This window comes from Papio anubis, chromosome 12 (genome assembly GCF_008728515.1).
Source record: "Papio anubis isolate 15944 chromosome 12, Panubis1.0, whole genome shotgun sequence".
Classification (NCBI taxonomy): Eukaryota; Metazoa; Chordata; class Mammalia; order Primates; family Cercopithecidae; genus Papio; species Papio anubis.
The window spans coordinates 6,644,961-6,670,683 of record NC_044987.1 but is presented as its reverse complement, the minus strand read 5'-3'; the positions used below and the strand labels follow the sequence as shown (position 1 = coordinate 6,670,683).

General features: G+C 37.6%; 2 long non-coding RNA genes across 2 annotated transcripts in view; one reads left to right on the top strand and one right to left on the bottom strand.

Annotated features, from left to right (window-relative positions):
• LOC103878002 overlaps positions 1-25,723 on the top strand; it is a 152,825-nt gene that overhangs the window by 27,185 nt on the left and 99,917 nt on the right. The gene's annotated exons all lie outside the window — the stretch shown is intronic.
• Positions 9,621-25,311, bottom strand: LOC108582085. The gene is made up of 3 exons (XR_001895290.3): positions 25,273-25,311; positions 12,471-12,567; positions 9,621-9,868 (listed from the first exon to the last, which is right to left on the bottom strand). It is a non-coding gene; the product is annotated as an uncharacterized LOC108582085 (long non-coding RNA).

Genomic DNA, 25,723 nt, shown 5'->3' with positions numbered 1-25,723 from the left:
TCCCTAGGTCTCTCACGAATAATCAAGGTCTATTGTATAAGGATTTGTGAGAAAACAAAACTATAAACAATGTATTCTTAGGTCTTTACATTTGTACATAAAAAAGTCTTTCCATGAAGTAAGTAGGATTATTTATTCTTCATGGTGTCTATTAGAAGTGAAGGTAAATGTGACAGTGGATCTCTTTTTTTAAATGGTGATGAGAAGCCAGGACCCAGGAACACCAGAATCTTGCCCTGCAAACCATCTACCTTCCCAGCCCCCAACAGGATTCCCAAGTGATCCATGTGAAAGGATCAGTAGACAATTAACAAATAAAGTAGCATTTTATTGTAGGCTAGGTGAAAACCCAAGTCTCAAAAGAGGGCTCTCCGAAATGGCTGGATTGGCGTATCTTGGCTTGAACTAATGTCCAAATTGGGCTGAGTCTGGCATCCACCCACCCCAAAGCCCACACCTAAACCTTAGATCTCGCTGATCAGCTTCATGATCAGGAAGGAAACCAAAGGATGTGGCACACAAATCAATGGAGTAAATATTTGCATAGGGTGAGAGAGAGAGTGAGAGGACACCATGGCTGCCCTCAATAATCAAGCCCAGGAGAGATGAAAGAGATAGCATGCCTGCCACATGCATGATTAATGGGCCCCGTCAGTGCTCACAGTCCAGCCCGATCAGCAATCCCCCACCCCCACCACTTTTGTTGAGGGGAGTCAGGGTGGGATGGACAGAAAGGCAGGCAGTCCTACCCATTTCCACAGCAGGGGTAGAGCAGAATGAACCAGGACCTGGGCTTGCCCTGACGGAAGCAGGCAACAAAGAAAAAAAAAATAGTTACAACCTTTGGTGACCTTCTCTTCATGGCTCATGATCTGAGGACTGAGAACTAATGTTTCAAATCCATGTGTCACATTCCTGCCCGTGTCTGTCCACTCCTGCCCTAATACCTCGTGCAAAGATATTCAGGGGCTACTTTTGTGCTCAAAGGAAACAACAGCTCTCTCTATTCCCCCAAGTTCTGTTCCTGCTCCGAAGTCCTCCTTGATAAATAGGGAAAGACATAGTAAAATTTTTTTTAATTTTTAATTTCTAAATAATTTTAATGTTATATCAGTAAAAACTGTAAATGATTTCTAATGTCAAATAATTCTCAAAGTCTTAAAGTGAAAGTACCCTGTTCCACCCCATCCCATTCCTCACGCATTTTATTCCACAGCTAACACTTCTTATTTTTTCTTGTTATTTCACATGATTTTAGCTTCCACATATCTAAATAGTATGTTGATTTTGCTAGACTTATATATATATTATATCTATGTTATATATATGTGTGTGTATATATATGTGTGTGTGTGTGTGTGTATATATATATGCCTAGCAAAAGGAAAGAATGTCAACAAAACCACAAATAGAAAGATCAAATTGAAGCTCATCCATCTAAGAGAATGGATACACACACACACACATATATATATATTTATATTTCATATGTCTCTATATGTGTGTATATCATCTATCTATCTGTAATTTAAGTTTTACACATTATATACTTATAACCTACCATTGGAAATGGGGATTAGCTTTTCTACACCCACTACCATCCCAGATTTATCTACTCCCAGCTTCCTAACATAGTTATATCACAGCTTTTAGTGAAATCAATAGTTCACATTATTATGATTATACAAATATTGTTCACTATTCTACTTCCATCTTTCTTATAAGCCCTCTGATGCTGTTGCTGCTCTTCTTTTTGGAGTTATTTCCTCAGTTTTTCATTTGCCTAGTTTTCCATAAAGTAATTGATATTTTTTCAAGAATTCTAATCTCTACCATAGGCCCATAAGCATTATTTTTCATATATTCAAATTTTCCCTCTGTTCTAATTCATACTGTTTTCTGTGAAGGTCTTCTTTCCAGGTATAAACCTGAATATTTCTTTTGATGCTCACTTATATTGGTTATTATTTTTGCTAGATGTAAAATTTTCCTCTTGATCTCTTTTTTCTTTAATTTTTTGTTCAAAAAATATTCTAATATCCTGAAATAAAGTGGTAGTAAGTTACTTTTTCAGCTCCAATATATCAGAAATATTTTATCACCACATCTGATAGTTTATCTGGGTATAAAATTTAATGCTGAGAGTCTTTTCAGTCCGAATTTCAAAACTGAAGCTCCCTTGCCTTCTAACTTCCCATCTTATTGCTTAGAATCTTGTTGCTGAACTAATTCCCAAGACTTTGAGAGGTAATAGTCTGGAATGGTTAAGAATGAAACCAGCTGGGTTCATATCCCTATTTAACCCACCAATTTAGCCAAGTGGCATTTGACAAGTTACATAAACTCCCTATGTACCTCTTCCCTTCTCTGTAAAATAGGGTGTGATAAAATTCTGTTCAGAATTAGTCTATGTCTTGGTTATTATTATCTTTTGATGATTTTAATTTAGAAGGAGGAGAAAATGTCTTAGGTAAAATTCACCTTTGTGAGACCTAATTTTTTTGTGGATGAACATAAGTTTCAGCTGATGATCCGTAGCAGCAATTTGCAGTAAAACACAACATATAATACTAAGCACATCCTACACACACACAAATACAAACTCACTAAGTTATGGTATGTCAATTTTTGGAAAAATAACATGTATTATGATACTATTCAGTTTGCAGTCTGTAAGTTGTAATTTTATTGTGAATAGTAAAAAAAAAAAAAAGAGTCCACCAATAGTCTTTCTCTCTGAGGAGACGCTTTCCAACTTTAAGCTCCACAGTCACACAGAGTTAGAGGGAGATTATAAGTGATGCCTATTGCAGCTAAAGATGGTTAGAATTCTCAGAAACAGAAGTGGAAGTGGTGGAGAGGAATACAGAATATTATCAATTATGGCTAGGGGAAACTATTCCTTTCTTGAGAAAATAATAAATAAATATGGTGTAAACAGATAAAGTTAAACAGAGAAACAAAATTAAACTTTCTGTTTTGTTCAATGATAGGTTTTCTCACTCTTTAAAATGTGAAAGTGGACTGCAAACCTGCAGAGGAGATTCACTATGCCCTTCTTTATCCTGATTTGACCACATATCTCCCTGACTTCTGATTTTACATTAATAGGCCCTGGAAGATTTAAACAAGCTTGGGAAAGTCTGCATTTATATTTCATTCCCAACCAGTTAGTTATCAGATCTAGCTATATGGATCTGCACTTACATTTTGGAGATTCCACATAGAAAGGAGAAAATCCATGTAGGCATGTAAAATGGACACATTAATTAATTGAAAAGGAGAACATGAGGAAGGGCAGTGATACAAGTTTCATTAGTTCAGGTTCACTAAGAAGCAGATTCCAAATTGAGATTAAATGTGTGAGATATTTATTGACGGAGGGAACAGGAGAATGTAGGGAGAGCCGTCAGAGGCTAACACCTGTGAAAAGTCCTACCTCCCACAGGACTGAGCCTGCCCTATGCACTCAGTCATTGGTTGAGAGTAGCAGGAAGAAACACAGTAGGAGGTCCATATGGGATGGTGAGTAAATTAGGCTCTCAACAGCAGGAAATCTGAACTTCACAACCTCTTTGCCAAACACACAAGCCAAAATCTAATCAAACAATTTTAAGACACAAATTTACAAATTTGTTAATTGAGTAATGACCCATTGTTTGCCATTATCCAAGTATAATAATTTATTATTTTAAAGTGAATTTCCCTCTGTTTATTATGATAATTAGTACTAGGAATGTGCTACACACCACAGATGTGAAGTTGAGTTTTGGAAATATCCTGATTTGGAGATGGAAAATGTGGGCTGTTTGTTCCACATGCTTGTGTAGCTTACGTAACCGCTTCTTCTCAGCTTCCCTGTCTGCAAATTGCTGCAGCTATTTTATTGGAGCATTTTTCTAAAGGCTAAAATAGTCTATGTAAAACTTATTGGGAAGTACTATGAAAATTACTGTTAGCAGGGACTGAAACTGAGGCAATGTTTTCATGTAATGTAAGTTCTTAGGAAAGCAGAGACTCTTATTTCATTTAGTACATGGTTATCTTTCAGAACAGAAATAAATAAGAGCCTGGCTAATAAAATTTCTATTAGAAATTTCATTTTCCAAACATTAAACAACTTTTTAGCCTAAATTTTTTATCATAAACTCAAAAGCTAGTTCAAGTCTTTCCTGTGTATTTTTTGTGTCATGATAGAGTAGCTGCCTATGAAAAGTTATCATTGTGCATTTTTCATTCCATATATCTCTTTCTTATGTTTTTGTATGTGTATGTTTGTTATGATTTATTTTACTAAAAACAAATAATAATATTCTATAACATGTATTGATGACTTATTATGTAGCAGAAACTATGTTAACAAGGAATCTAACTACATTTGTTGTCTTCTATATCCTAAGACCATGACAATCTTTGAAACAGTGCTAATTTTCCAATAATTCTTATCTGTAATAGGAAAAACAAAATGAAAATTGCACAACTCCTTTGGGAAGAGTTATGTTGTGCAATAAATAAAGTTATTGTAGCTTCATAAATCTTGGACACCACTAAGCCAGAGGGAAAAGTATTGTATTTGGAACTTCCTTTTATTAGTACTTGATGCTATATACACTGGGTGCTGTACAAGACAAAAATAATCAGTGATGCAATAATGAAACAGACAAAAGGTCAAATAATTGAAAATCCAATATAAGCTGGATATGATGGCTAATATGTAGAGTTTACTGCAAGAACACAAGGAATGGACAAATCTTTCCTTTTCCGATTTAATTTTTTCCTACTTTGCCTGATTACTTTAGTACATTAAATACTAGGATCTGACAGACTTTACTGGAAGAAGGGTCAATCTCCAGGATGATATTTAAGAGAATTTAAACAGATTTTGCCTGTTTACTTAATAACTGGGTAACTTCACATAAATTGCTTAAGCTCTGTAAGCCCCAGTTTCCTTATTTAAAAAATGAGACTAAGAATATGTAATAGGGCAATTATGAGTATTATACAAGGAAATATATTTAAAGTAGTTTCCATTGTGCCTAATCCAAGTAAACATATAATAATTATAGTTATTATTTTAAAAGATACTATTTGTCGACTCTTCATTACAATGCTAGTTTTGTGAACTTTTCTTCCTTTTATTGAAATTCCCAATATTCCTCATAAGTTAGGCAATCCCTAACTTGGTAGAGCTTTCCATCCGAATTTTGCTTTTAGAAATACAAATATCTAGTACTTAATTACTAAGGCATCTAGGGATAGTCCTGGTTAACTGTTGCCTTTGGCATTCTAATAATACACATTGTTTACTCCATTTCTCCTAAAACCCAATTTTACTGCTGGAAATACAGTATCAACTTCTCTGTTAATGCCACTTTGTAGTTTACTCACAAGTCAGAAAAGCAAAAGCCAAAATAACAATGACATTTTGTTTGTGAAAGAAGGTTGCATAGATGAGAAAGAGTTACTCATACTGAACAAAAATGAATTGCTCAGTTTATTCCATTGTTCAAAATAATCGAATCACCAAAGTTAAGTGAAGAATGACTTGAGCAGCAATTGTTAAATACAAACTCCTCTTCAGCTTCCGGGAACTTCAGAACCAGCTCTCATATCTAATTCTCTATTGAATAGACAGGTGCTTTATCTCTACATGTACTCCCTGAGCTCAACCATCACTAATACCACAGAAAGAAATAGTGCACTAATTAAAGAAAAACAATTCTTAATAACATAAAGCAAAACAAACAGAAAAAAACACAAACAAAATCAACCAATAAACATCAACACTTTCTCCAGCACGACACTAAACATTAGCTGAGAATGGTAACTCACCAAATTCAGTATAATGAAATTGATTTGGAGTCCACGTAGCTCTTCAACTGCATCTATGATAATATTTAACTTGTGTAATGTACTGCTACTATTAATAATAAGAATAACAATTCTGCAAGAAATATGGTAATATGTTGAAATTTAATCAATTATGCTGATTATGTTATTTTCTTTATTTTTCATCATACTTAAAATATTTCATGACTTTTTTAATGATGAAAAAGGTTAAGGTAAACGATGTGTCATGTGGCACCATGGAAACTGGAAGACACGCACTGGAATTCTGGTTCTCCCACTGAATGAATCATTACTCTTGTCAACCCTTAGTTTCTACCTATAAAATCTCTACCTATAAAAAAAGAAAGTCATAAAATTGTTCTACTAGTTTTTACCTGCCTCATAAGGTATTTTATAAGTATTAAAAAAGCTGATGTTAGAAAATACTTAGCACAGTGCCTAACACAGAAAATTCTACTAAATATTATTTTTGCTTGAAAAATCATTTTAATAATAGTTTATATGATGCTTAGAAGCATCAAGAATACTGGTGTTGCCAGTGGATTTCTAATATGCCTTGTGAGAATGAGCTACTAGAGGAGTGACCTTATAGCAACATTCGCTGACCAAGAAAAGTGGAGAAATAGACTAGACTGGATTTATGGTCAGAATGGTGGAGTTAGTGAATAATAGTACCTATTTTAGTCATGCTTCAGTAAAGGCGAAATTAAATTTCCCAGACACAAAATTGACAGAAGTACATGGAGGGAGAACAGATTCCTGTTAAAACAAGAACAAGGCCAGGTGCGGTGACTCATGCCTGCAATCCTAGCATTTTGGGAGGCTGAGGTGGGCACATCACCTGAGGTCGGGAGTTCAAGACCAGATTGACCAACATGGAGAAATCCCATCTGTACTAAAAATACAAAATTAGCCGGGTGTGGTGGCGCATGCCTGTAATCCCAGCTACTCGGGAGGCTGAGGCAGGAGAATCACTTGAACCCAGGAGACGGAGGTTGCAATGAGCTGAGATCGCACCACTGCGCACCAATCTGGGCAACAAGAGTGAAACTCCTTCTCAATAAATAAATAAATAAATACAAGAACAAATTTAAACTATGGTAAGAAAAGTGAAGATGGCCCAGTCTCACTTTCAAAAATTTCAGAGAATAATGAACACTTGGAAGAGAGAGGCGGGGGTTTTCAAGGGAAAGTATAAAGCCACCATCTTTGGGAAAGTAAATAGATATTTCCAGCTGTGGAATCATTTAATGGAGTTCTTAAATAGGAAAAAAAAAAAAAAAAAAGCAGAAATTTGAGCAGAAATAGCAAAATCAAAAACCAAAAAGAAGAAATTCACAAAGGCAGGATCAAAGAGAAGAGTGATGAAGAGTTTAAGCAAGAATCAGAGCTCCAATCCCAGTCTTCTGAGCGTGAGCAGGATGGGAAAGGGAAGTGGCCATGGGCTTTCAAGACACTGCAGCCACAGGCAGTGACACTGAGGAAAATAGCACAGAGACCTTGCGCAGTGCTCCTCTAAGAGATGGGGTGGCAGGGATAGAGGTAAGAAACGGCTAAACACAGCGTGACTATTCAAAAATGAAAAACAAAATAAAGGAGCAACCACCATGATAGTTTACAAATTAAGACACAAGGTGAAATTCCTGGAGAAGAGACGCATCCAGGGTGAGCCCCTCTCACTGCAGAGTTTGCTCTGTTACAGGGTGACTGGGTTTACCTCTGGCTGCTAATGGCAAATGGGAGAAAGTAGAAAAAGTTAGAAGAAAGGATAGGAGGCATTAGGAAAATTTTTTGAGAGAAACAGAAGGATAACATTGTAAATTGAAGACTAAGCTTGCCGTGAAGTCTGACAGGAAGAACAGGAATGATAAACAATGCAACCAGGGTATACAAGAGCAAAGAGAAGGTGATTGGTTTTCTGTGAACTTCAGGGAAAATGGAAAATAGGTCCAAAGGAAAAAATCAAAGGTTGCTCATCCACAAAGATGTGATTGATCCAACAATTATTTTCTGTCTAAGACAATGCATAACTCTGGTGTGCTATAGAGACTTCTGAAATACAGGAAGGTGTTGTAAACTAGGAGATGTCCATAAGCAAAGCCTAAGCGAAAAAATACCAGAGGGACTGATGAGTAACACTTCACGTAGAGCCATCTCTATGGGTTTGAAGCTTTCCTATTAGACTTTACCTGTCAGATTCCGAAGAAGAGGGAAGTAAAGAAGCCAAAGACATAAACGGTGTGCAGGCTGAACACAGTCTGGTTTTCTGGAGATGTCACCACATTCACAATAATAGAACAAAAGCACTAGGAACACCAACAAGGAAAAATCACCCGGAAGTGAAAGTGTGAATCAGTAACATAAAACGTAAGCCATAAAGACGAAGCTCCAACTGTCCTGAAGACGTGGCATTGAAAATAGACCAACAAAGATCTTTAGCTCGTGCTTTGGAGAGAAAGAAGTCAAAAATGAAATTATGAAAATAAATAACAAAAACTGACAATAACAATAAAATAGCAGGTGACTTTATAAAGTACCTACTATTTTTCTAACTACTTTGCATATATTCACTAGTAATGGGATTATAATGACCTTTTAATGTAGATGCCATTATTATGAGAAAACTGAGGCATAGAGAAGTTAATAAGTCGTGCAAGGTCACACTACTATAACAGCAAAACCTGGATATAAACTCAGAAGTTTTACCTTCAAAGTCTGTACTCCTGACCATTGTGATATACTACCATTGCAAATTAAAACTTGGGGTTTTAAAAATGATCAATAATCATATTCAGGCATATAAGAAAAACTTCAGGCAAATTAAATTTAAAAGAATTTACCTGAGTGAAAAAATGATTCAGGCATCAGGCAACTCTACGAATCAGAAGAGGTTCAGAGAGCTTTTTTTTTAGGAGAGTGAGCAGCGAGCTTTTATTGGCAGACACAGAAGTAAAGTAGACAAATCATTTTATTGGCCACAGCTAAGATGTCTGCCTTATTTGAGTATGGTATGGTGAGTGGACTCCCTGTGACGGGCTGAAACTCTTCTGTTTATTATACTCCTAAGTTAGGTTTAAGTGCTAAGTTAGGTTGTACTTAGTTATGTAGGAACTCAAAGTATGGAGACAGACTCAGGCTAGTGGTCTCCAGCTTATTTAATTTAACATATAGAACTTCAGAGTTTATGAAGCATTTATATTTGCAATCCCATTATTCCTTTTATCACCATGAGAGAGGCAGTGCAGAAAGTAGGGTTTCCCTTCCACAGAAGAGCTGACTGACGCCCAGAGAGGACTTAGTGTCTTATCCATGTCCCAGTGAGTGACAGGTCTTTTTGACCTAAATCTTTGTCTTTTTTTTTTCCCCAAATCCTATGACCTTTCAAAAACATAGAGTTGACTCAACTAGAAAGCAAGCAAGATTGACGAGCTGGTTTCTGATGTCAGGTTCCTTGATAAATACAAATATTTTCCACCAACAAGTGAGACTAATGCTACGTCTCAGTAGAATAGTAAAAGGAACTTACAAAATAGTTTCTGCAGGTTCATGCACACAGGGGGTGTGTATGTGAGTGTGTGTGTGTGTGTGAAGTTTTGCTAGTAACAAGGGCAAAAGAAAATAAAATTAAAAAACACTACTTGCTTCCACTCGAACATGTGAACAATAGCAGGCCTCATATATGTATTCTGAATGTCTGAATGCACTATAATAAAAGACTTGATCCAGTGAACAAAGAGATTGGTTTTGTTTTGGCTTTTTTTTTTTTTTTCTTTTTCTATGAGGATGCTGTAGGGCAGGTGATGGTGAGCAGGAACATGAAGCAGAAAAGAAGCAAGAGTCCAAAAGGCAGCAATGGGATCTCACAAGTTGAAAGTGGGAAGAAGAAAAAAAGAAATCATTGTATTTCTTTACTCATCTCTCAACAGATTTTTAGGTTGTTTCTTCATCTTTGCTGTTTTGAATGATGCTGGTATGACCATGGTAGGCAACTGTCTTTTCAAAAGGCTTCTTTCATTTCCTTGAGGGGAAACATAAAAGAAAGAAGAGAATCACGTTCTTGGAGATCACATGGATGAGTGTGCAAAAGAGAACAAGAAAGAACCAAAATAAGAAAGAAATACTTTGGAGAAGAGACGACTGAAATCCATGAAAAACAAAAGCAAACATGACAAACAGGGAAGAGTGCTGAGTTCATAGGAAATTTATATTTCCTTTCTGGAAATTTTAAGGGGCTTGCATGATGGTGAGGTAAGAATTGTAAATAAGTTAAATACATTTTAGAATAAAAATTTAAAAGGCTATCAAATATGATGATTTATGTAAAAATATTCTCCAAAATTATGCAATGCTGTTGAGGTGCTAGATATTATTGTTGCTGTCACCATTGATGACAAGTCCTGTGGTGTCATTCCTGGCAGGCCACCCAGTGATTTACTCAGCTCCATCATGTTTGGGGGCTGTGGTTCCATGTTGGATAAAATCACCTGTCTTTCCGCTCCTCTGAAGACAGCAGAATGGATATTATCTACTGATGTCAACTACAGCCTTATAATGAAAGAAATACTGAGCTATTTTCCACTTTTATTTAATATGGAATATGAGAAAATGATCATATATTACAGCAAGAATGATTTAGGTTCAGAATGGCAAGAAGAATATTTTCTTGCTGCTTATGCATGGAAACCGATTACTTGGGAAATAGAACTATCTCCTTCCTAGCGATAACAAGAAATTGTTTTCTGCTTATTTTCAGTTGTTTAGAAGAGGGTACTTGGAGGTGGACTGGGCTGTTGACGGGGGTCATTTAGAGGGACCTGTCGAAATCCTCAAGCTGCATTTATAAAATGTCATCTATTGATCAAGATGTGCTATTAAGCTAGACACCTACAGCAGTGCTTCAATCCCATGCATCCTCAAGTAGCCATCAACACTTAATACAAGTTTTAAAATACCTTTAGTTCTGAAAATTGTTGAAAACCTTGAGAGTGAAAACATTGAAAAATCTCAAGTATTTCAGGTAATAAAGAAATCATTACTGGATTTTTCTGTTTTCAATTGCTGTTTCATTTTTTTTCCTCACTCAAAGCATTCTTTGCCCAGGCTGACGCAACTTAGTTTGCTTTATTCACCCAAAATATAGGACTTGATGTTTCCTTCCTTATACAACTTCCTACTCAAATCCCCTATCTTCCTTAAAGGCCGTGAAGGTGTTCTCTGCTTCCTTATCCTTTCAACCAGTCCCAGAAAGTTGTTTCCCTTTTCATTAAGAGGCATAAAAATGTCAGTGCCACTGAATATACAATATCTTTATTCTCATCGTCTAGGAGACAGGATGTGGTTAGGGTGTTAAGTGTCAGGCATGTCAGATTTCACTTCCTGCTTCATAATCAATCCAATATGGGTCTACCAGGTCCCTGTTATGTCCTAGCTTTTCCAAGAAGATCTTGCTTCTAATCTGACCTGGACTGCTCCTACTTCAATTACCCAGGGAAAACGTTAACAATACCTGGCAATAACCCTCCCCTTCATCTACCTCCTGGCCCTTCTTCCATCTCCAGGGTTATAAAAATGAGGGAAATGTGTTACGACTGATTCACATGGCTTGGGAGTTGCTTGCTGGATGATTTCATAGTCTGGCTATTAGCTGTGAAGAAATATAATACCATCTTTACATATCTGGTTTTAGTTGGGAGGGAAAGGCTCAAATGAAAGCCTCAAGAGAGGCAGAGGGAATGGAGTGAAAGAGAGTTAGAATTCTGGAGACTCAGTCTGATGATATAGTAGGATGATTAGATGGAGTCTTTATCCTGCTAATGTTGGTGTTTGATGCTCCGGGTTTTTTTACTTGTGGTTTGTGTGCCAGGGTGGAAAGTGACTCTGGGGAATACAGTGCTAACTTAGGTGGAAGGAAATACTGGGGAGAGAATGCACAGCTTTTTGGCTGGTTGAATTCCCCTGGTGGAGAGGCTAATGATGAGGCTGGCAGCCAAAAACCCAGAGCTCTTGGGTTCAACTGTAGATCCCATTACCGCATTGATGGGTGGTCTTGAGACAAAATCCTGTAATGGTTAAGAGGTTGGGCTCTGGCATCAGGTTGATGAAGGCTCAAGCTCTGTGGCCTTGTGAAAATAAACCCAATGTCTTTGTGTCTCAGTTTTCTTAAGTAAGAAAAGTAGATAATAATTGTGTTTAAATGCGATAAGGTATGAATTGTGCTAAGTATAGTGCCTGACACATGAAGACAGCTCAAAATGAGAAGGAGAAGGACAATGGGAAATAAAATAGAATATCTGGATTTCTTGATTCAGCAAATTTTTATTGAATGCCTATTATGAATCAGTAAGTGCACATGATATTTTGAAAGAAAAAAACGGAACCTTCGACACAGCTCTCACCCTGGGAACTTACAGTCTCACTGAAAAAAACAAAAACAAAAATAATTTAAATATCAAGCTACTTAAGTAAATGTGAAGAGAGTTTAAGAATTCAGGAAAGAGGGTAATTATACATTGGAGTAAAGAATGTCATGAAAATATTTAAAATATTTAGGATAAATTAGAAAATATTTTGTGGTTTCCATGAAACTATTGGAAACAGCAGTTACCAAGAAGAGAACTAACCTTGAATTAGAGGGTGTGGATTTAAATTCAGTGGCTCTGTCACCTTTTTGTGTTGTCCTGGGGACTCTTTCACCTCTCTTTATTTGAGTTTCCACATCTGTAAAATTAACATAAGAGATGATGCATGGATTTCATGAGCATAGAGCAAGATCACATACACGACAGTGCCTGAATGTGCTTTGCACGAGGGACAATTTCAAGAAGTCGATATGAAACAAATGCAGTATCAATGCTTACTTCCTCTGTTTCTCTTCCTTTCTCTTTCCTTTTGTCAGAGCGACAGTGGCTCTCATTTGATTCCCTCAGTTCCTATACTATTTGTGTGGAAATAAGCAGATTCACAGCTAAAAAGCATTCATAGTTGTGCCAGGATGATTCGTTGGACATGTCCTATTTCTCTTGCGTCTTTCAGCAGCCTCTTGAGTGCTCCCTGACCAGAGCTGCTGCCACCGAAGGCACAGGTGGATGGAGCCAGGGCTTGCCGCTTCAATGTCTGCCCTCTGCTCTTGACTCCACAAGAGCTCCACTGTGTGGGGCTAGTTTGCTCAACCTACAATCTAGAAAGAGCTTACAATACTAATTCCTGCCTCAGGGAAGCTAGAGGAAGATGAATTAGTGCCAGAAGTTGAAGATTCTTCCAGAGGAAAAGCCCTGTCTCAGTTTTACAGGAGACTTTTTACTCTGTTATCCTTCACTCTCCTGGATGACTCTGTCACCTCTCCAGGATCTAAAAGGCCTTTGAGTAATATGATAAAGAGACCCAATGTTTTCCCTCCAGGCCACTCTAGGGCTGCTTTTCTTGGTCTCAACAATTTCACAAAGCACTTTCCTTTCTTAATACAGTAATATGCTAGAAATGAAAATATTTCAGCAAACTGTACGATCACAGCATAGTTGATGAGGAACTGTCCTGCACACGTCAAAGTGCATAGCAACTCTTAAAAATGTAGCTTGGAGTCGCAGGTTTTTAAAAAAATTCTAATTTCCCTTTATTTCTTGAAGAAATTGTCCATGTTTGCATTTGTAACACAGATATCCCCTTTTTTCCGGGGCAAAGTTTTGATATCTCATGGTTATTTATAAAAGTTCACTATAGTTGGGGGTGGAATGCAGGTGGGGTAGTTATCTACATTGTATCAGTCTATTTTTTTCAGTTCAGTGTTACTAAAATATAATTCAATACCGTACAATTCACCCACTTAAAGTGTACAAGTCAATGATTTAAGTATATTCACAGAGTTACTCATCACCACAGTGAATTTTGGATCATTTCATGACACCAGAAAGAAACCCCACACCCAATGTCAGTCCCTCCCCAGCTTCCCCAGTCCCTTCCACTCCAGCCCTGGCAACTACAGATTTACTTTCTGTCCCAGTTAATTTGCCTATTCTGGACATTTTATTTAAATGGAATCATATAGTATGATGTCCTTCTTTCACTGAGCAAAGTTTTTTTCATGTTAATCCATGCCATACATCCACACCATAGCATGCCTCGGTGCCCCATTTATTTTTATTGATGAATCGAATTCTATTATATGAAACCCCACATTTTATTTATCCATTTGTCACCTGAAGGAGATTTGAGCTATTTCCACTTTTTGTCTATAATTAATAATGTTGCCATAATTTTTTGGGTGGAGACTATTTTCATTTCACCTGGGTATATATCTAGAAATGTGACTTCTGAGTCATGTGGTCACTCTGCATTTAACCTTTTGAAGAACTTTCTGGCCGTCTTTCAAAGGGGCTTCCCCATTCAGCATCCCCAACAGCAGAGTATGAAGGTTCTCCTTTCTCCATATCTTCACCAGCACATGTTATTTTCTGTCCTTGTGATTGTAGTCATCCTACAATCTGGGTGTGAAGCCTCTATTTATTTCCTGTTCCTTTTTTTTATTACTTCTTCTTTGACCATCATTTCTTCATGATTGAAATTAATAATTAATTCATGATTACCCCTTCTCTAAAATCAAAATAATGTCCAGTCCTGAGTATGTCTCTGGTGGGAATAGCCCAACTGCAGAGAATGTGATATAAGAGAAAAATGTTCACCACCGCCAAGGGCTGAAAATTTTACTAGGAGAAGACACAAACCAATCCCTCTTTCTAGACCTTTTTTTCTCCATCTTTATCAGCCATTTTTTTGCAGTGGAATTTAGGAAAAACATTAATGAGAAAAATAAAACCGTGTGATGTAAACAGAACAATGGTATATATTTACTATTTCACTGAACAAAAGTACTAGCAAAAAAGACAAACCACTCTTCACACCCAAATGCCAAAACAGAGACTGACACTAGGGCAGGAATACTAGAGAGAAAACTCATCTTTCAATGATAACATGACTGTTCCAAAAATATAAGACTTACCTTTCTTATCGGAGCATAAAAAGGACTCCTTGATAATGACCCTGAGACATTTTTTTCCTCTGTTTTCTCACAGGGCCCTGCATGTTCATAATAGATAATAATGTTGCTCTTGGTTACTTAAGCTATCATGAATGAGCACTGACTATATTCAGACGTTGAAATAAGTACATTACCTATACTTTTGCAGCAACTCAATAAGGGCATATGTGTATGTGAATGTGTGTGTGTGTGATTCCCATTTTATATATGAGAAAACTGAGGCACAGATAGATTAAGAAACTTGACAATAGCTCCCAGTTAGTAATAGCAAGGACAGGGTTCAAGCCCCAACCTGTCTTATCTGGAATCTTATAGCATACCCATTAGATCTCACAGACTCTTGCAAAAAGATATTTAGTGAATAAACGGATGAATATTTGCAAATACCAGTTTTGAGACATCTAGGAAAGGGAAAATAATGTTTTTGGAAGAGAGTATAAGTGAACAAAAGGACTTGGAGATGACAGAAAAATCTAACCTGCCACTTTTTCATTGATAATTTAAAATCTATACATATCTACATCAAATAATTTAAGGTACATTTCTACAGGCTTTGACTACGAGTGACTACAATGAGTACAAAATTAATAGTAATCATTCCACAAGTGCCATTTCCCCTGCTTCCACAAAAACCTCTTTAATGCTTCAAAGTCTAATCCTGTAGTCTAACCCAGTTGTTCCTTGGAGTGACTTGGAGATGCATCACCTGAGCTTGCAAACAATTCCTAGGGCTCCAGTAGCCACATGGCATCAGCAAGCCTCTTCCTCTCCTGCTCCAGTCTCCTTGTCAGTACCTGCTTCCTGATAAGCCAGTTCAGAGTATCACCCTCTTGCTCTCTGACAGTGTCCACCATGGAGTATCCATGTTCACGTCACAAAGTCTGCACACCTGCTCCATACAGAGTGGAGCTCTCAATACACCAAGGCTATGCTGGGTTTAGTGCAGATGTAGACAAAAGGCTCCTCTTCCTCAGTTTGTCACCAGAGAACCAATGTAGAACTGGTTGTGTTTCAGAGTCTCCCAGGAAACAATGAAACTGTTCAAACAGTTTGTCTTATGGCTGCGCTTTGCTTTCTATAGGACTCAAATAGAAGCAGCTAATGCTGGCCCAGAGAACTTAAAAGATCTCAGATGTCCTCCCAGTGCTTCTCACCCATCCTCCTTTACCAAGGCTTCTTTCCCACATGCAACTGAATTCATTCACTAGATGCCAGAGAGCTGCTTGCTCTACTTGCTAACCGGTCAAATCCTGACATGTCTGAGTCCCAGGGGTGAGTGCAGCTTAGGCTCAAGCTGGGACCATGTCTGTATGACTTTTTAAACCCTTAATTATTTTGGAAATTTGATCAGATATTTTTGTCAGGTTTGGTACTGAGAGGGAGGAAACGTCATATTCTGCCAAATATAATTTGAGAATTGCAACTTACATGTTTTTCTGCATCGCCAAAATGCACCCCATCAACTCAGATTAGGATGATGGCTATGAGGCAGCGTATTAAAACAAGAACATGCCAACTTCACACAGACATGGAATGTGTTCTAGTGTTAAACAAACAAAAATGAGTGTGTATTGTGCATAAGACTAATAGAATTTGAAATTTAAGAGATGAGATGAAAAATCAACAGATCAGTAATTAAGAGAAGCACAATGGCAAAGATGTCCAAATCAAAACATAGATTAACGGGTCATTATTGTTTTTATTTTTTAACCAACTAAAATTTATTGACTTCTTACCAAACCTAGGCATCAGAGATATCAAGGAAAATATAACATGCTGGGTAAACTAATACTTGTAATGCAGGATGACATAGGTTATAATGAAGTAATGGAAACATGTTATTTGTAATTGAAACATGTTATTTGTACTGAAAACAAGAAAAAAGTGATTGAATCCTCCCAGAGTCGTCAGAAATAGGTTCATTCTAGACGAATCTTGTGCTTTATCTACCAGATAGATCAAAAGACATGGAGGTACCAATGTTACTGAATTACAAAATCTAAGAGTCACGAGCAGTCGTCGGATGAGGCACTTTCTTAAAAGGACAAATCTGGTACAGGTTTCAACTCAGGTTCCACGTGACTTTGCTAGGTGGCACGTGCCAGCTCTATCTTTCCAGACCCACTTAATTGCTCTCCCTGAGCCCTGTACTTAGAGATGTAGCTCTAAGCAGTATCTGAGCCACTCAACAAGAAAGCAGGAAATACCCTCTCCCCTCCCAGCTGGTGGCTGCAGGTGTGGTATCATTGCTGGAGACCCACTCTCTATGTGGACAGTGAACCCCTAGCACTTTCGTCTAGCCTGAACTTCTATTTCGGGTTATTGTTGATCTGCTCTGTTTCCTGCTCAGCCCAGAGTTCTAGCTCAAACTAATCTGCTTGCCTAGGCTTGAGTTATGAGTCTAGCACTTGTCATTTGACTGTCATCCATAATCAGACCCTTCATTCTCTCTCCCAGCCTGCATGAAATATCCTTTACTTTCTGAAAACCCCAGCAATTAGGGCGTGCCCATCAGAATGGACAGCCTTTGCTATAAACACCACCTAGGCTTGATCTCCTTTTGTCTTCCTTCCTTCAACATTGTATAGTGAATTGCCAACTTTCCCTACAAAGCCCATTTCTACCTATTCTCCAGCTGCCTATGCAACCCAGACCTTTCCCTCGAGCTCCAGATTCATCCAACAACTTTATGGATGTCTCCATTTCTTAGACTTATAGTTTCCACAGACTCAACATGCTTGTTTAAAAACCTCAATGGTGTCCTCAACCAACACCCCAATAAGACCCAGATTCTCTCTTGTGTTGCATTTCATGGTTTCTGTACAGTTGCCCAAGCCAGAACCTAGGAACTTTTCTCAACTATTCTCTCTCACCACCTACAAGTTAGTGATTCAGTCTTGTTGAGTCTACCCATCAAATGTTTCTGATTTTCACTCCCTTCCTCCATCCCAAATCCTCCTGCCATTGTTCATGTCACCAGTACCATTTTTCTGGAGTCTAACCATAGCTTTCTCTCTACTGTTGCACTGTCTCTTCTTCTCATAAGCTGAAGTCTGTACTGTGGAATGTAATGGTTCCACAAAGAAACCATTCTGATGCTGCTGTTTTGCTACCTTCATCCTTTCAATGACTCTGCTGTCTGTAAAATAAAGGGCAAATTCCTAGTGTGGTACCTAATGTCTCATAATCTCTTCTCCAGCAATGCAAATTATTGAGTGTTTCCCAAAATAAACTGTACTTTTCTCACCATTCTTTTCATTGCCAGAGCTCTTGTTTCTATCACCACAGAAAAATTCTATTAAGCTTTTAGTACCCAATTTTACAGTTATGTCCCCTGTGAAGCCTTCTTTGGAAATCTCCTTTATACTTTCATACAAGTTTCCTATATGTGTCCCTTGTGCCATCCCTGTAACTTACACATATTATATTCAAGGCACCCAACTTTACATATTATTTTCAGTTTTTGTTTAGTTCCCCCCTCCACTAGACAAGGAACTCTTTTTGGCATCTTTGATTATTCTACATCTAGTTAAGGATTTCTCAGCAATGATGATATTGGCATCTTGGGCCAATAATTCTTTGTTTTTGGAGGGGTATTCTGCACATTACATGATGCTTCGAAGCCCCTCTGACCTCTACCCCCTAGATGTTAGCAGGATATTCTTAACTTTCCCCAGTAGTGACAATCAAAAATGTCTTCAGGTATTTCTAAACGTTCCCTGCAAGGGTAGGGAATGATAAAATTGGCCCCAGGTAAGAACCACTAATCAAATTTATAGTTTGGTATATTGTCTAACTTGATCGTTTGATGAATGAAAGGAAAAAGGAAAGGAGGGAGGGAAGGAAGAAAAGAAGGAAGAACAGAAATAAATGAAGAAATATATGAAAAGTAGGATATAGAAGCATATAACAATATGGTATTTTTAAAAGATCCAAAAATTACACCCAGTCAGGGATCAGTCACCTGTAAGTCCAAGATTAACCTATCCTTATTGATATCACTGGTAGTGATAAGCTAGAAACAAGAAAACATAAAATAAAGATGAATGGAAAAATTATGTTAGAGATAGTTTAGCAAAAAGAAAGAGAAAGAGAGAAAGCCAACAAAATAAGATGCACTCGTTACAGAAAATGAAGGGGCACTAGTAGCATCCAAGGCTTCTCCCAGACAGCAGTGAGACACTGCTGTGGTCAAGAGCACAGATCAGGAACCAGGTTTCCTGGGCCCACACTCCTCCCTGTCACTTACTATCTAGCATCAGAACCTCATCTGTGGAATAGAGGTGATAGCAATGCTGCCTATATCCTAGGCTATTGTAAAGAATACATGGGACTCCAGGTACAGGATTTGGAAGAGTGTCTGGCACATTTTGTACACTTCATAAATGGTAACTAAATATAGCCCCTTCATATGTATTAAATGTGTTGACAAAGAGCTGTATAGTGTTGTGGGCCCAGTTCTGGTCTAGAAAGAATGTACCCCCAAATTGATCATCATGTGGGAGAAAGATAGATCTAAGATATCATTGTAGAGCCACCGGAAGTCTAGACATTCCTTGACATTCCTACTGTCAAATATTCTGCCTCAGTGTTTGGACAAATATGTTTATCTTTTCAGGCCATGCATCCTTGCATTTTTATGTCCATGTAATGCCTAATTTGGAGAAAAGTTTCAAGGCAAGCCTTGAGTCTTTTTTCTCTCCCTGTCACTGGGTCACACTTGGCTTCTCACAGAAGCCATTAACCAAGAAACACTCAGGTACAAATCCCAGAAGAACTTGAATGAGGCTGGGCCTGAGAGAAGCTGACATATTTACTGCTGTTGACCTAGTCATAAACTTCTCCATGCCAGGAGCCTCCGGCACTGGAGGTGGGGAGAAAGAGGATGGAACAGTGAGGGGGAAGGGGCGTTTTGCCAGGTCCCCCTCAAAGGAGGGTGGATTGAAGGCAGGTCAGAGGTCAACACCGGCTTAACTGTTGCAGTGTGTGCTGAAGAGGGCTCCACAGTCCTATCAGGATGCAATCTCAGCATCAGGTTTCAGTGGAGAAGAGAGCTTGTCCGTAAATGAAAGTGCGTCTAGAAAGTGCGGCTTTTACTCTTAGCGCGCTTGCGAGCTGATGTAATACAAGTGTCAGGTTGATGTATGAAGGTCCCTGTGGCATTTAAGAAAATAGCAGCTGCTTGTTTCCTTTCACATGGTCATTCCTTCTGGTTTAAAGAGGCTAAGATCAGTGGACCTGGCACAGGTTTGTGGGAAAAGAACTTTTCAGGGTTCCAGTCCTAGTTCCCTGAATATAACTCTTTGATATTGCCATTTTACTTCCCTAGACTTAGTTTTTTCATTTGTAAAGGAAGAGGGTTCCACTTTCCAATGTCTAAAATCCCTAAATTTTTGTGACTTCTGCTTGGAGTAAAGCAATGAAAACTGTTTCCATAACACACGGGTCTGCTCTGCTCTCTGGAGTCCTTCCTACATGCATTGCAGTGAGCATTTGCAGATGGGGTAGGGGGAGAGCAATGGCCATCCCCAGCTTTCCCTATCATTCTACATGAACATTCACATGCGGCAGGTCTTATTCTGTGAAATGAAGCTCAAAGTGCCCTTATCTAAGTTAACATTCTCATTTAAATGTTATTTTAAATGTTCATCATTCAAATCTTGCTTTACTTATGCTGAATTCATTCTACTGCAATCTTCTCAATGTGTAGGTGTTAGATTGTAAAATCCCATATTGTGGGGTGGGTGTGTGTGTGCGTGTGTGTGTGTGTGTGTGTGTGTGTATTGGGGACAGGGTGGCAGGAACAAAGAAGGATGAAGGACTGATGTTATGGGTACTGATAAGGTGAGAGAAGAAATGAATTAGAGAACCAAAGAAGCTTGCATTCTGATCTTCATCCTAGTATTTGTGTATTTAAGTTTTCCTCTACCCTTCACATTATCCACACACATACAAGTTTGTTTCTTTGGTTCTAGAACTACATTTTAATCACTTTCGTATTCCCTAAAGGGACTCACATGTAGGAGATTAACTAAGCTGGATCTCTCCAACTACATCCAGGAATTTTAGCAATCATTCCTTTGGATTAAGCATTATCATTAGGCCAGGTGTGGTGGCTCATGCCTATAATCTCAGCACTTTGGAAGGCTGAGGCAGGATGACCACTTGAGCCCAGGAGTTTGAGGCTGCAGTGAGCCATGATCATGCCACTGCACCCCAGTCTGGGCAACAGAGAGAGACTGTCTATACAAAAAGTAGAAGCATTATTAAAAGTTTTCCACTCTTATTTTTAATATAGTATATGTGATATGTGAGGCACTTTTCTAAGTACTTTATATGTATTCTCTCTATTAATTACATGACAATTTTATGAGATAAAAACTATCATCATGTCTATTTTAAGATTTTAAAAAGGATGTTACACAGAGAAGTTAAATAATATATCCTAAGGTACACAGATGGTTAGTAGTAGAGCCAGGAATCAAAAACCAGACAGACTGACTGGAGACCTAATGTTCCTACCTGTTCTACAATTCTACCTGTGGATGTAGAGATGATCCTGAAAAAAGCAGTGCATTAGCTATTAAACATCTTGTTATGAGTTAGTGTACTCCACACTTGTAGATCCCAAAGATCTGGCATAACAGAGGGCTTAAAATGTGAGGATAAAGAAAGACAGAAATAGATAGACCACTAGCTAGACTAAAAAGAAAAGACAGAAGATCCATTAGAAATGAAAAAGTGGGATATTACCAAGCACACAGAAATACAAATAACTATCAGAGAATACTGTGAATACCTATATGCACGCAAACTAGAAAATTTAGAAATAACAGATATATTCCTGAACTTATACACCCTCCCCAAACTGAGGCAGGAAGAAATTGAATCCCTGAATAGACAAATAATCATCTCTGAACAGTTAGCAATATTTATTGGTAATAAACATTCTACCAATCAAAAAAAGCCCAGGATCAGATGAATTCACAGCCAAATTCTACCAGAGGTACAAAGAAGATCTGGTAGTTTCCTAATGAAACTATTTCAAAAAATTGAGAAGGAGGGACTCTCCCTAACTTATTCTATAAGGCCAGATACCAAAATCTGGCAGAGACACAACATAAAAAAGAAAACATCAAGCCAATATCCTTGATGAACATTGACACAAAAATCCTCTACAATATACTAGCAAACTGAATCCAGCAGAAAATGAAAAAACTACTCCACCATGATCAAGTTGGTTTTATCCCTGGAATCCAAGGTTGGTTCAACATACGCAAATCAATAAATGTGATTTGTCACATTAAAGGAACTAAAGACAAAAACTACATGATTATCTCAATAGATGCAGAAAAGACTTTTGATAAAATTCAATACCCTTTCATGTTAAAAACTCTCAATAAACTGCGTATTGAAGGAACATACATCAAAATAATAAGAGCCATCTATGACAAACCCATAGCCAACATCATTCTGAATGGGAATGGGAAAAAACTTGAAGTATTCCCCTCGAAAACCAGAACAAGATAAGGCTGCCCACTCTTACAAAGTATTGGAAGTCCTGGCCAGAGCAATTAGGCAAGAGAAAGAAATAAAGGGCATCCAAATAGGGAGAGAGAAAGTCAAATTAACCCTATTTGAAGATGACATGATTCCATATCTACAAAACGCCATAGTGTTTATCCAGAAACTCCTTAACCTGATAAACAACTTAACAAGCAAAGTCTCAGGATACAAAATCAATGTACAAAAATCAGTAGCATTTCTATACACCAGTAATGTCCAAGCTGAAAGCCAAATCAAGAACACGATCACATAAACTGTAGCCACAAAGAGAATAAAATATCTCGGAATATAACTAAACAAGGAGGTGAAATATCTCTACAATGGGAACTATGAAAGTCCTAAAATAAATGACATAAACAAATAGGAAAATATTTTATGCTCATGGATAGGAAGAATCAATATATTTTAAATGACCATACTGCCCAAAGCAATTTATAAATTTAATACTATCCTTATCAAACTACCAATGGCATTTTTCACTTAATTAGAAAAACAATGTTTTAAAATACATATGGAACCAAAAAAGAACCTACATAGCCAAGGCAATTCTCAGCAAAAAGAACAAAGCTGGAGGCATCACATTTTCTGATTTCAAACTATTCTACAGGACTACAGTAACCAAAACAGCAACATACTGGTACGAAAACAGACATATAGACCAATGGAACAGAGTAGGTAACTCAGAAATAAGGCTGCACATCTACAACCATCCAATCTTCAGCAAAGTTGACAAAAGCAAGCAACGGGGAAAGGCTTCCTATTTAATAAATGGTGCCGGAATAACTGGCTAGACATATTCAGAAGACTGAAACTTGACCCCTTCTTTACAGCATGTACAAACATAAACAAGATGAATTAAAGACTTGAATATAAAACCCAAAGCTATAAAAACTTTGAGAGACAACCTAGACAGTACCATTCTAGACATAGAAACTGGCAAAGATTTCATGACAAAGGTGCCAAAAGCAATTACAACAAAAGCAAAATTGGCAAAGGGGCTCTCATTAAAGAGCTTCCACACAGCAAAAGAAGAGTAAACAGACAACCTACAGAATGGGAGAAACATTTTGCAAACTATGCATCCAACAAAGATCTAACATCCAGCATCTATAATGAACTTAAGCAAATTTACAAGAAAACAACCCCATTAAAAGGTTGGCAAAAGACATGAACAGAAACTTTTCAAAAGAAGATATACATGTGGCCAAGCAACATACGAAAAAGAGCTCAACATCACTGATCATTAGAGAAATGCAAACCAAAACCAAAATGAAATAATATCTCACACCAGTCAGAATGGCTGTTATTGAAAAGTCAAAAAATAACAGATGCTAGGGAGGTTGTAGAAAAAAAAATACTTATACACTGTTGGTGGGAGTGTAAATTAGTTCAACCATTGAGGAAAGCAGTGTGGTGATTCCTCAAAGGGCTACAAAGCAGAACTGCCATTCAACCCAGCAATCACATAACTGGGTATATGCCCAAAGGAATATAAACTATTCTACCATAAAGACACATGCATGCATATGTTCATTGCAATACTGTTCACAATAGCCAAGACATGGAATTAACCTAAATGCCTATCAATGGTAGATTGGATAAAGAAAATGTGGTATATATACACCATGGAACACTATGCAGCCATAAAAAAGAACAGAATTATGCCCTTTGCAGGAACATGGATGGAGCTGGAGGCCATTATCCTTAGCAAACTAATGCAAGAACAGAGAACCAAATACCATATGTTCTCCCTTGGAAGTGGGAACTAAATGATAAGAACTCATGGACACATAGAGGGGAAAAACAGACACTGGAGCCTACCTGAAAGTGGAGGGTGGGAGGAGGGAGAAAATCAAGAAAAATAACTAATGGGTACTAGTCTTAACACCCAGGTGATGAAAAAAATCTATACATCAAACCTCCGTGATATAGGCTTACCTATACAACAAACCTGCACATGTACCCTTGAACTTAAAATAAAAGATTTTTTAAAAAGAAAGACTGGTAGAATTGATTGTAAAATTTCTCAGTTACTTTCTGTAAAAAAGACAGAAAGAGGAACAAGAATTTCTATATCAGTGGTTACACTTATCCCACAAAATTTTAGTTAACAGTTAAATACTCTAATCAACTGGCTTCAAACTGACATACACAGCTGTTCATCAGATGCCTGTGGAGCTTCAAATGAAAACAAACAAAACGGAATAACCTCAAAAGCAAGATCTTGCTTACACTGTGAATGTAAAATGGTACAGAGAATTTGGAAAACAATTGGCAGTTTCTTACACAGTTAAACACACACTTCTCATATAACCCAGCCATTGCACTCCTGGATCATGCAAGAGAAATTAAATTTTAAATTTTATGTCTACACATATGCTTATTCATGAATGTTCACAGAAACTTTATTCATAATAGCCAAACCCTGGAAACAACCCCAGTGTCAAACTGGTGAATGCATAAACGATTTGCAGTATATGCATACAATGGAATGCTATTGAGAAACATAAAGAAATAAAATCCTGATATATGCAACAACATTGATAAATACTTTTTAAAAATCCTAAATTAAAGAAACCAGACACAATGTACTGTATGTTGCATGATTTTATTTTTATGAAATTTGTAGCAAATACAGAACTAGAAGGGCGGGAGTCAGGAGTAAGGACATTAATTAACTGCAAGTGAACACAGGTAACTCTTTTGTGGTGATGAAAATATTATAAAATTAGATTATGGGATGTATTAGACCACTTTCATCCTGCTGATAAAGGCATACCTGAGACTGGGCAATTTACAAAAGAAAGAGGTTTAATTGGACTTACATTTCCATGTGACTGGGGAACCCTCACGATCATGGCAGAAGGTGAAATGCTCATCTCACATGGCAGCAGACAAGAGAAGAGAGCTTGTGCAGGAAAATTCCCCCTTACAATAACCATCAGATCTCATGAGACTTACTCACTATCATGAGAATAGCACAGGAAAGATCTGACCCAATGATTCAATTATCTCCCACCAGGTGCCTCCCACGACATGTGGGAATTCAAGATGAGATTTGAGTGGCGACACAGCTAAACCATATCATTCTGCCCCTGGCCCCTCCCAAATCTCATGTCCTCACATTTCAAAACCAATCATGACTTCCCAACATTCTCCCAAAATCTTAACTCACTTCAGCATGAGCTCAAAAGTCCACAGTCTAAGGTCTCTTCCAAGACAAGGCAAGTCCCTTCTGCCTATGAGCCTGTAAAATCAAAAGCAAGTTAGTTACTT